The sequence below is a fragment of the Tenrec ecaudatus genome, chromosome 6, assembly GCF_050624435.1.
Source record: "Tenrec ecaudatus isolate mTenEca1 chromosome 6, mTenEca1.hap1, whole genome shotgun sequence".
Taxonomy (NCBI): domain Eukaryota; kingdom Metazoa; phylum Chordata; class Mammalia; order Afrosoricida; family Tenrecidae; genus Tenrec; species Tenrec ecaudatus.
Window position 1 is genome coordinate 5,426,593 of NC_134535.1, and position 11,137 is coordinate 5,437,729.

Below are 11,137 nucleotides of genomic sequence, written 5' to 3' on the forward strand. Positions count from 1 at the left end.
GTGCTAGGAAACCGTCGCGGGAAGACGGCCAAAGGGAACTGGGTGGCGCGCGACCGCCGCACGCATGCGCATCTCCCGCACCCATGCGCAAGGACGCGTGGGCCTGAGCCAGGAGGGGCGGGGAGATCCTGGGCTCCCGGTGGGCGTTGGCGTTTTAGGCGCACTAGTCACGTGGTGGAGACCGTCAGCGTTTGTAGGGTTTGGGCGCGAAACGCTCTTGAGGGAGGGCGGATGGGGTTGGAGACTTCTGAGAAGATGCTCCCGTGTGGGGTGCCGGAGGGCTGATAGTCCGTGGCCCACGAGAATGCCACCTTTCCTCATGCCACGCGCGAAGTGAGCTGAGAGTAATTTAATGTCAGACCGTCGCCTCCGGAAGTGGGCCAGCTGGAAGGTGGCCCAACCTGCGTGTCTGCGGAGTGAATCACAAAGGTCTGGACTCTGGGAGCTCCGCCTTACCCGGAGATGAAAGCCGCGCTGGGCGATTTAAATTGCCTTCCGTGCTCAAGAAGTGAATTTCACTTGCCCCAAATCGTGCAATCGGTTATCCGCGAAGATGGAGTCTGCCGACGTGCTTCCAAACCTGGACCCGATGGACGTGCGCAGTGCCAGGACTTCTTGTGCTTTGGCTGGAATCCTGCATTTTCGGACAGTACAGCCATAGAGGAAAAAGCACAGGGCCGTTTTGCCCAACTTTCCTTACGTAAAGGTTAAAGAGAGTAGCCCTAGGTTAAAGGTTAAAAGGCATTTGGCCCTTTATGAACTAATAGGAGATTTGCATAAGAAAATAACTTATGATTCGTGATTGGGAGGGGTTTGATATGGATGTCCTTTAAAAAGCTATAGGAAGTTTGTGCAAACAGGCATGTGAAAATTCAGTTAGTCCAATTTCAGGGAGCTTATGAACCCTGTTTCACAGCTCATCCAGGGACCCCTGGGGTGAAGATTCCCCATCTAAAGAGTCGATTACGTGTGCTCACTTCCGTCTAATCAGTGCTGATTCACAGTGACCCTCTGGGTTTCAGAGACTGTTTTGGGAGAATAAATCCCAGTCAATCTTTGGAGCTGCTGGTGGTTTCGTACTGTCAACCATGTGATTACAACCCAACTCATAACCACTACACCTGCGATTAGGCTGATTGCAAAGATAAACAGGCCAGGTGAGAGAGGAGGAGGAGTTTATTCTGAGCTCCTGGGGGTGGGGGGTGGGTTCACTGGTTCCAGCAAGGAGCCAGTGAAGTTGCGCGGCCTGGGAGGAGAGAGCAGAGAAAGAGATAGGAGCCCTGAGCTCCTCCTGGACGTGGTGGGACCCGAGAAGTCGCACCTATCTGTGGTGAAGAGCAAGTTTTTAAGCTGCTCAGGAGGGTAAACAAGAAGGGAGGGGCCTCCTGACCCAACCGCTGAAGACAAAGCTGGTGAATAAGCAAATGTGAAGAAAGCTGATGGTGCCCGGCAATCAAAAGATATAGCGTCTGGGGTCTTAAAGGCTTGAAGGTAAACAAGTGGCTATCTAGCTCAGAAGCAACAAAGCCCACATGGAAGAAGCACACCAGCCTGTGTGATCACAAGGTTCTGAAGGGATCAGGCATCAAAGAACAAAATATCATATCATTGGGTACACACCTCCATGAGACGATCACTGAGGACAAACGGGTGCGTAAGCAAATGTGAAAGAAGCTGATGGTGCCTGGCTATCAAAAGGTATAGCATCTGGGGTCTTAAAGGCTTGAAGGTAAACAAGTGGCCATCTAGCTCAGGAGCAACAAGCCCACATGGAAGAAGCACACCAGCCTGTGCGATCATGAGGTGTTGAAGGGATCAGGTATAGAGGTGTTGAAGGGATCAGGTATAAGGCATCATCAGAACAAAAAATCTTACCATAGTGAATGAAGGGGGAAGTGCAGAGTGGAGACCCAAAGCCCATTTGTCGGCCACTGGAGATCCCCTTGCAAAGGGGTGTAGGGGAGGAGATGAGTCAGTCAGGGTGCCATGTAGCACTGATGAAGAATACAGCTTTCCTCCAGTTCCTAAATGCTTCCTCCCCCCCCCCCACCATGATCCAAATTCTACCTTGCAAATCTTGATAGAGCAGAGGTTGTACACTGGTGCAGATAGGAGCTGGAGGCACAGAGAATCCAGGGCAGATGATAGATACCTTCAGGACCAGGGGTGTGAGTGGCGATACTGGGAGGGTAGAGGGAGAGTGGGTTGGAAAGGGAACTGATTACAAGGATCTGCATGTGACCTCCTCCCTGGGATCGGACAACAAAAAAGGGGGTGCAGGGAGACGCCGGACAGGGCAGGATATGACAAAATAATTATTTATAAATTATCAAGGGCTTATGAGGGAGAGGAAAAGGACCTGATGCCAAGGACTTAAGTGGAGAGCAAATGCTTTGAAAATGATGAGGGCAAAGAATGTACATATGTGCTTTACACAATTGATGTATGTATGGATTGTGATCAGAGTTGTATGAGCCCCTAATAAAACATTTAAAAAAAAAAAAAAGAAGAGGGGGCAGGAGCTGCAGCTGTAGGGCCTTAAGCCATCTCCCTTAAGATGGTGTCTTGATCTTTCCGCCTGATACCTAAGAGATGGCTCATTGTCCTGGAGCCCTTTGAAGCTAGCTGTCTTGGTCCCATAAGGGCAGGTCAGGCTGTTCCTAATGTCCCCAACGTGTGTCTGACCCAACACAGGCAACTAACAAATGGCCTTTATATTGATGAGAGCAGCCACCTAAATTGTAGACTCAGGCCAAACATCCTGTTAGGTAGCCAGAATAGGGATCAGGTTGTCTACTGAGCGTGCTCCAAATTCAGGCTCCTCGCCAGGAAGGGGCAGTACACCTAGGTGGACCCCAATCTGAGCCAAGTGAGCTTAATTTAGCCAATGGGGCCAGCCAGTACCATCGACCACACCTCCCAACGGGAGAGTGGAGGGGGTGTTTGTGAGTTTCCAAAACAGTCACTTATTACAGGAGTAGAAATCTCTCCTGTGGATTGGATGGTGGTTTAAAACTGCTGGCCTTGCGGTTAGTGGCCCACTGAGTCACCACTACACCTCCAGGGCTCCTTGAATCCTCACAAAGTGCTGCTGGGTGTCATTCCTTCAATAAACTGAAATATTTTTATCAATCAGCAATTGCTGCCTTCTCAGCAATCCAGTACTCTCACTTTGTGCTGCCCGACTTGAGTGGGGTAATCCCTTCAATAAAACGCATCATCTTTTCTACTCTGACAGTGTGAAAAGTTATTAGACATTGATTGGTATCAGGAGGATTGGGAAGGTGCATTGCCTGCTGTGACCCTTGAGAAAGGGAGATTTGGACTTTAGCACTAGCAGTCATTTGGACTCTCGATGTCCACAAACCCAAGAGTTGTTTCAAGATGTATTACTTGGTGACTCTGTATTGATAGCGATTTGAGGCTTGTGGAGCATACAGGGAGCCCCCTTCAGGGACCTCAGCCCATTATGTAAACTATTGGTACTTTAATTCTTTGTTTTTGTTTAATTGGCATAAACTCACAAAAGATCATTTGGAAAATCAGTGACCACTATTGGATACTTTCCAATTGAATAGATGAATATATTTAAGGTCTTTTTTAATAAAAAAAATAGATCTCTCACTGGAAGTATGGGTTTGGTTCAAAAAGAACGAAATCAGGTATTGCATGGTTATGAAGCAATGCCGTAGTCTTTAAGCCAATCCAAATGTGGGCATCCATGCGATTATGGCACTCAGCACTGAGAGACAACCATGAAAGACTGGGTGTGTTAGGGTTCTCTAGAAAACCAGATTGCTAATAATTTTATATATATTTATACAGATAGATATATAACAAGAAATAATTCAATTATAAAGCAGTACAAATGACTCAGTGCAACTCACTCCCGGGAGACAGTTGTGAGACGCTGGCAGTCCTTCAAGTCTTGAGGGACACCAGGTAGTCCTCTGTAGAGCAATTCAGGCTATACCGGCACAGGCAGCAAACAGCAAGGCAGGTCACCAACAGTCAGCCAGATGACGGGGTCTGACAGTCCCCAGCTCAAGAGATGTAAATTCCAATTGTGTGGCAAAGTAGGTCTTGAAGGAACCTCAAATTACAGTGACACAGTCCATGGTTAGGTGTCCCACAGGTAGTGTAGCTTGTAAATTGAGACAGAACAAGCAAGGCAGCCGTACACTGGTCCGATGATCAAAGAGCAAGAGACAAGAAAGGCCCTTCAATTAATCCCATATGTGTTTATTGGCCAGGTTGGCACAGTAAACTACCTCAAGCCACCCCTTGCCAACTTGGCACCTGTACACAATTCTTTAGCCATATATAATTGTGTAATTTCCAGACATTAATGAAATCACTTATCATCAATCATCTATCATACATATAAATGAAAACACTGAGTCCAATTGTATCTGATATATCATACATGAAGAAAGGAAAGATAAGCAATAAGTACATAAAAAGAAAATACACTGACAATTACAAACCTTGCTTTTGCAATTGATCACGTAGTCGTAACTGATAGGTAGAACTACCTTCTACTACCCATTCTGTATTACCTTTGCCCTCAGCAAGCACCTCAGCTGACTGTGGTTTTTTGCCTGGTGGGGTGACCAAGACCTTCATTTCTGTGGAGTCTGGGTCATGAGACATCCTATAAGGATTGGGTTGCTGTTAACTTACCATTTAATCACAGGGCATGGAATCTCCTGGATTCCAGACATATTCTTCGTTACCTCCATTATGTAACACCAGTCCAATTTCTCCTTGGTAATCAGGATCAATCACACCACTCAATACAGTGATACCCTTCCTGAACGGTTGATTCAAAGGCTTGAGAAGCCCAAAGTGGCCAAGGGGGCATTCTCAGCTGCCAGTTCAGTGGAATTCGTGCTGCGTTTCCGGGTGGGAGAGTTCTTTCCTTCGGGACCAGGACCTCCAGGCCTGAGGAACACAGGGTTTCTGGGACAGGAAGCAAAAATGATTCAAGTGGATCACTAGAAGTAATAGTGAGTGGTGCCACTCCAGCTTCCACCCCTTGGTTCCTGGACCCATGAATTCTAGCTATTGGAGACACAGCGCCATATATTGGCTGCTGGTTTAGAGCGTATACAGCTTCCTGGAGAACATTGCCCAGCCTCGCAAGTTGTTGCCACCTAGTTGGCGCCGTAATTTTGTGTCTTTAGGAGCCCATTCCATCGTTCTAGCAAGCCGGCAGCTTCAGGATGATGAGGAACATGATACGATCATTGGATTCCATGGGAATGGGCCCATTGCCGCACTTCATTTGCTGTGAAGTGAAGCAATGCTATGTGGGATGCCATGCCGGTGAATGAGGCATTCTGTAAGTCCACAAATAGTTTTGGCAGAAGCATTGCATGCAGGGAAGGCAAATCCGTATCCAGAGTAGGTGTCTATTCCAGTAAGAACAAAACGCTGCCCCCTCCATGATGGAAGTGGTCCTATGTAATCAATCTGCCACCAAGTTGCTGGTTGATCTCCCCGAGGAATTGTCCCATATCTTGGACATAATGTTGGTTTCTGCTGCTGGAAAATGGGGCACTCAGTAGTGGCAGTGGCCAAGTCAGCCTTAGTGAATGGAAGTCCATGTTGCTGTGCCCATGCATAACCTCCATCCCTGCCGCCATGTCCACTTTGTTCATGTACCCATTGGGCAATAACAGGGGTGGCAGAGGAAAGAGGAGGAACAGTCTCCACAGCGCGTGTCATCTTATCCACTCGATTATTAAAGTCCTCCTCTTCAGAGGTAATCCTTTGGTGAACGTTCATCTGAGATATAATTACCTTTACTTTCTTGGCCCATTCAAAGAGGTCTATCCACATACCTCTTCCCCACACTTCCTTGTCAAAATTTTTCCAATCATGGTACTTCCAATTCCCTAACCATCCAGCCAAGCCATTAGCCACAGCCCATGAATCAGTATGCAGTCTCACATCTGGCCATTTTTCCTTATATGCAAACTGAACAGCTAGGCGCACTGCTCGAAGTTCTGCCCATTGGGAAGATTTCCCTTCACCACTGTCCTTTAGGGAGATCCCAGAAAGCGGCTGTAGTGCTGCTGCTGTCCACTTATGAGTGCCACCTGCATATCGTGCAGAGCCATCTGTAAACCAAGCATGACTTTTTTGGTCTTCAGTTAAAGTATGGTAAGGAACTCCCCAGGAGGCCATAGGTGAAGACTGGGAGAAAGAAGCTAATGTGACAGGAGTGGAGACTGTGGGCATTTGGGCCACTTCTTCATGCAGCTTACTTGTTCCTTCAGGTCCTGCTTTGGCCCGATCTCGTATATACCACTTCCATTTACCAATGGAGTGTTGCTGTGCACGTCCAACTTTATGATTCTGTGGGCCAGACAATACTCAGTTCATGATGGATAGTTCAGGCCTCATGGTGACTTGGTGGCCCATGGTGAGGTGGTTCAGTCTCCACCAAGGCCCAGTAACAGGCCAACAGCTGTTTTTCAAAGGGGGAGTAGTTGTCTGCAGAGGATGGCAGGACTTTACTCCAAAATCCCAACGGTCTACGCTGTGATTCACCAATAGGGGCCTGCCAAAGACTCCACACTACATCTTTATCTACAACTGACACCTTTAGCAGCATCGGGTCAGCTGGCTCATATGGTCCCAGTGGCAAAGCAGCTTGCACGGCAGCCTGAACCTGTTGAAGAGCCTTTTCTTGTTCTGAGCCCCACTCAAAATAGGGGGTTTTTCATGTCACTTGATAAATAGGTTGAAGTAGAACACCCAAGTGAGGGATATGTTGCCTCCAAAATCTGAAGAGGCCCACTAGGCATTGTGCCTCCTGTTTAGTTGTTGGGGGAGACAGATGCGATAGCTTATTCTTCACTTTAGTAGGAATGCCTCAACAGGCCCCACACCACTGGGCCCCTAGAAATTTTACTGAGGCGGAGAGTGCCTGAATCTTTGTTGGTTTGATTTCCCAACCTCTTGTACGCAGATATTGTACCAATGAATCTAGAGTCTGTGATACATCCTCCTTAGTGGGTCCAATCAGCATAGTCATCAATATAGTGCTTTCTTTCCCCCCTTCTTTCCTTCTGGTTACCGAGGGCTGACTTTTACTGCTCCTTTTCTAATTATTGGAAATGTTGGGTGAAGGTATTGATTTTTTTCTTATTTTCTGATGTGTGTGCTTATTGCTAAAATTGTCCTCAAAGTACTGCTTTTGCTGTGTCCCAATGGTCTTGATATGCCGTCTTGAACCTCATTTGATTTTATATTTTGCAGTTTCATTAATTCTGTTACCCAGTAGTTTTTAAGCAAAGTAATATTCAGTTTCCATGTATTTTGTTCCCCTTTGATTTGTCTGTTTTTGATTTCTAATTTTATATAGCACTATGATCTGAGAAGATGCTTTGTAGTATTTGGATTTTCAAATTTTTATTAAGGCTTTTTGTGCAACCGAACGCAGGGTCTAGATTCTGTAGAATGTTCCATGAGCATTTGAAAAGAGTGCATATTGTGCTGTGGTTGGGTAGGTTGTTCTATATATGTCTATGATATAAAGTTGGTTGATTGTGTTTATCTCTTAGCTCTGTTGAATTTCTAATTGTTCTGTCCTTCATTGAAATTGATCTATAAAGCTTCCTACTATTATTATAGAATTGTCTATTTTTCCCAGTGGTTAGTTTGATATATGTATGCTGAGGCTTTCTCACTAGGAGCATAGCTATCTATTATTGCTAAGCCCTTTATTTGATCGACCCTTTAATCATTATATAGTGCCCTTCCTCATCTCTTATGGTGGGTTTTGACATAAAATCTGTCTTAGCGGATATTAATTCTGATCGCCACGCCTGCTCTTTTTAATTGCCTTTCACTATTACAACCAGCCAGTCATCAATCCAGCTACTCTAATTCCATCATCCCGGTTTCCCTGTACAGATACACGGGCAAACAATAAACGGGACCCCAGCAACCGTGACATATAAGATGGTCTCAATCTAAGAGAAGCAGAGACTATTAAGGATTTAGAGTAAGTTTGCATCGGGTCCAGAGGGAGATGAAAGTACACCGTGTCATGGTCCAGCCTAAATAACAGCTGCCAAAATCCACTTGACGTGCCTTTTGTCTGACATTAGAGAAGTTGTGCATGGGGGATTCACCAGGGACGCCCCATGTAGGGACTCGGTAAACGTATTTGGGGGTACCGCTGTCAACCATAGCTTTCCACAAACCAGGTGTTCAGAATTTAGGCACGGGTGTTGTTCCCTCCTCCAGTTTTGGATCTTATTATTTGCAATCCTTGGATTGCACAGCCTGGTATACTTCTTCCACATACCCATAGGTTTGACTCTTTCTATGTGCGTGTTTACCTATAATGGAGGCTCTTTCTATGTGTGTATTTACCTATAATGCAAATATATCCATGAATAAACACAGTCGGGCCAATTATGGAAACTGGTTAGACATAAACAGCTCGAGGCCCTGGGCCTGGAGGCTTTGAGGCCAAGGTCTCCAGTGGACACCAAGGTCAAGTGGCCTCACATCGTCCACAGAGACACTGCTCTATAGCCTACTTGGGTGTGTAGTTACTGAGGCCTTAAAAGCTTCTGAGTGGCCTCCACCTAAGGTCCCATTTGGAAGCAAGAAGAGGATGAAAATCAAGAGACACTTGGAAACAACTAACCCAAAAGAGTAATACAGTTAAAACAAATAGGGAAATAAAGGCCAGCCACTTGGTACTGAGGAAGCCAATGGGAGGAGAGACAAGGAGGAGGAGTTCTCAGGAAGTCAGTCCCAGCACACACGACAACAACGTTCTCTGACACCGCTGCGTAGACCACCGTCAGGGAGTGTACGCCTTAAAAGAGATGAACTGATGTGAGGAAGGAGTCATTTGAGAGAGAATTGTAGTTTAGGTCATGCTGCATTTTTGGGGGCTGTGGGGGGGTTACATAAACTCTGCCATGTGGCTCGGCAATCAGAGCCTGGTGTACTGTTCCTTTGTACTGCCCGCCGAGAGTTGTGTACCCCCACTCCCACCCCACCCCCACCTCAGTAAAACACGCTCTCTTTTCTGCTTCAACAAATTCAGAGATTTTTCTTTGATGCTTTTTGACAGTTAACAATAAAGTCAAATTTATCCCCTGCCAAAATTTACTTACTCTACCCCCTAGCAAGAAATTCAAAGCAGATGTTTCTTCTTCTTTTTCTTTTTTTCTGATCTGAGGATAAATGTGAAAATTAAAAAAAGGGAGGGGGGGAAATCCAGCCAGCTAGGAAACTGTATTTTCATTTCAACAAATCTTTCACACCATCCTGGCAGGTTGGATTGGGAGAATGTGAACGGAGTGGAATAATATTGAATTGGAGGCAGAGAAGGCCGACTAACGGTGCACTGTGAAGAGGGAGTTCTGTAGTGCTACGCTGTGTTCTTGACTCTGTCCAGTTCACTGCCTTTGTTCTTATCACCAACAAGAGAAGGACGACCTTTGAAAGGCTTGGCAAGCTCTCCTGCTGTAGCGTGGGCGAGGGAGGGAGAGAGTCCAGATCTTACTCTGGTCGGGTGCCCCTTCCCACAGTCCTTTTCAACAACTGCCGACTGTTGACTCTTCTCCCGGTTTGCAGTGCCCAGCTGCATCTGGGCCCTCATCTCTTCCAGCTGTCCTTGGTCAAGCTTCCCATAATTCACAATAACCCTCTTAACGCTCATCACTTAAATCTTCATAGTGTGTTAGGGGATGAAGGAGACCTCCAAATCTCAAATATGACTTAAGAAGAGCATTTAGTAAGTCTTAAAGGGGACACAGACAAAGACACACGATTCAGACGGTGGAGACCATGAGGTCATAATGGAGTCCAAGGATTCACAGCCACTCCGTCACTGAAATGGAACACGGAGAACAAAGGAAACGGGCGCAAAAGCATGGTTGGCAACAGGTACCTTCACCACGGTTGTAGGTGGGACTGCAGAAGTGGGAGAGGAACTCAGATCGGGACCGAGGTTACGTTAGAAGAAGAAATTACAAATTTGGTCCAGGGCCCTCAGCCCCAGCACCGCAATATCCATCAAGGACACACCCAGGCAAGTCCCTCAGGAAGACAGCCTCTCCCTGGATTGGCTGGAGAAGGGTGGAGGTAATCCACTTTCTTTTTTTTTTGAAAATATAACTAAAGAGCATTTATTTTTGGCTAGGATTTGTATCTTGAGGATGTAACTAGCTGTTGTTACCACTCCCACCCCCACTACCATCTTGCGGAAGGGTTAACACAGTGAAGGTTCTACAGTGGATATGAACCCGTGGAAGATTCGGAACTAACATTAACTGACAAGGAACAGTTCTCTTGTAAGCCATCGTAAAAATGTTTAAGTAAAAAAAAAAGAAAGAAAAAAGAAAAGGTGGGGAAGTGAGGGAATCAACAGGAAGTTCAGGTTGAACACATTCACTCCTGGCTACAGTGTCCACACGACAGACACAGGACTACTGCAATACAACCCCCACTACAGCACACTGTACACGGCTGTGTTCCAGACCCTCCTCCCCCCACCACCCCCCGCCCCAGATGCTTCCAACTCAACTATTTCCCAGCCTGTTGCGCCTGCCGGACAAAGGAGCACGTAGATCTTCGCCTTAATCCAGTCTTTGTTGTAAGGCTGGTATGTCTGGGTATCAGCTCGGTAAACAGGACAGCTGAGGTCCGCCAGCTCATCAGTAAAATCAAACAACTGGCTGGTGTCGTATGTAATCGAGGGACTGTTGGGGTTCATCCTCTTCAGATGCTCTTCATACATTTTACAAACACCTTCCATGCACTCATTCACAGATTCGTAGTCGGCGTAAGTTCTACCTTCTGGCCTCTTGGTAGGCTGGACCAACAAAATGGTGTGAGACATCGTGCCAAACTCTTTCGTCGCAGCCGCTGCCGAGATCCCCGCTGCACACCGGTAATCCACCTTTAAATGTGTTCTGCCTGAAGGCAAGACGTTCCCATCCCTGGCTGATGGCCAGAAGGAAATCAGCGGAGGCTTCATCGGTGTGCGTACTCAGCAAATGAATTTTGCACTTTCCCTACTATCCCTCGCTTTCTGCCGTCCTCACTGTCATCGACTCGATTCCAACTCAGAGGGACCCTATACGACAGGGCAGAACTG

The 11,137-nt window shown here is 46.7% G+C and overlaps 1 pseudogene; it reads right to left on the reverse strand.

The window, feature by feature from the left end:
• Positions 1–10,563: 10,563 nt before the first annotated feature.
• On the reverse strand, positions 10,564–10,922 carry LOC142450681 (enhancer of rudimentary homolog pseudogene; annotated as a pseudogene).
• Between the last annotated feature and the right edge of the window lie 215 nt (positions 10,923–11,137).